The 1104-nt window shown below is 44.5% G+C and overlaps 1 protein-coding gene across 2 annotated transcripts in view; it reads left to right on the top strand.

The window, feature by feature from the left end:
- LOC109375878 (proline-rich receptor-like protein kinase PERK2) overlaps positions 1 to 1104 on the top strand; it is a 4849-nt gene that overhangs the window by 2146 nt on the left and 1599 nt on the right. The gene's annotated exons all lie outside the window — the stretch shown is intronic.

A 1104-nucleotide genomic window follows, 5' to 3' on the forward strand; every position in this document is an offset into this window, starting at 1 on the left:
CACCTTCGCTGGTGACTCACGGCAGCCCAGCTCCAGGTTGAGCTGTTGTTCAGCATCTTAGTTGTGGAGGGCAGCGTCACTGGCCCTCATATGTGGGATCTGAACAGGGGCCCTCTGGAGTCCCAAGCCAGCTCTTAACCAATGCGCCTCTCGGCCGCCCGCAATTTGGATTCTAATTCTGCTAGAGTGACGTACTGCCTGTCCAACCTGGATGAATGACTTAAATTCTGGAGGCCCAATTTTCTCAACTGTCAAGAAAGAATAGAACCTATAAAGCATACCTTTCAGGATTGTTTAGGAAGTGAGTAACAATTCTTTCCTCCCCTGTGGTAGTGCTGTGTACTCACGTGACCCATGGCCTGTTAGTGATGTGTACTTCCCTGATTCTTGACATTGGGTTTGGCCACATGACTTCCTTTGGCCAATGGAATGCTTGTGGATGTGATGTGAGGAGAGGATATGATGTGTGTGTTTGCATGATTGGACTTGTCCTCTTGTGTTTCCACCAACACCATGGCAAGAGCATTCCCTGGGTAGCCACTGCTCTGCAAACTTTGGTCCCATGGTTGGACACAGGAGCAGACACCCCAGTTGCCCCACAGACATGTTAGTAAGAAATAAATGTTTAGTGTTGAATGCCACTGAGATTATTGTGGTCTTTTATTATTACACGACATCGTTGTGTTAATAGCTGACTGCTACAAAGGGTTGACTGGCTGAAAGTTTGTGAAAGCTTTTTTTAATTTCTAAAATTCATGCACAAGTAGGAAATCACAATTTTATTTTGTCCTTTTGGGTTAAGAGCTAATTTCAGGAAGCCACAGTGTTTGTCTCTAGTCCTACAGCTCTATCCTTCTTTTAAAAAGTAAAAGAAAAAAACAAGTGGTGGCTATCAGATCTTAACCAAGGCCTCTTCTGAAGCATGAGTGACTGCTTTAGATTTCTTACGCCATTAAAAAAATCTAACTTGACACTTCTTCAAACACATGGCTTCTACTGGGAAGCCTTGTAATGCTGAGCTCCTCAAGAAAGAGACTGCGCCAGGCCATGTCTAGAACAGTTACCTTCACATCAGATGTTGGCTTGACTTTGCAAAAGACTCTG

This window comes from Hipposideros armiger, unplaced genomic scaffold (assembly GCF_001890085.2).
Source record: "Hipposideros armiger isolate ML-2016 unplaced genomic scaffold, ASM189008v1 scaffold_997, whole genome shotgun sequence".
Lineage (NCBI taxonomy): Eukaryota > Metazoa > Chordata > Mammalia > Chiroptera > Hipposideridae > Hipposideros > Hipposideros armiger.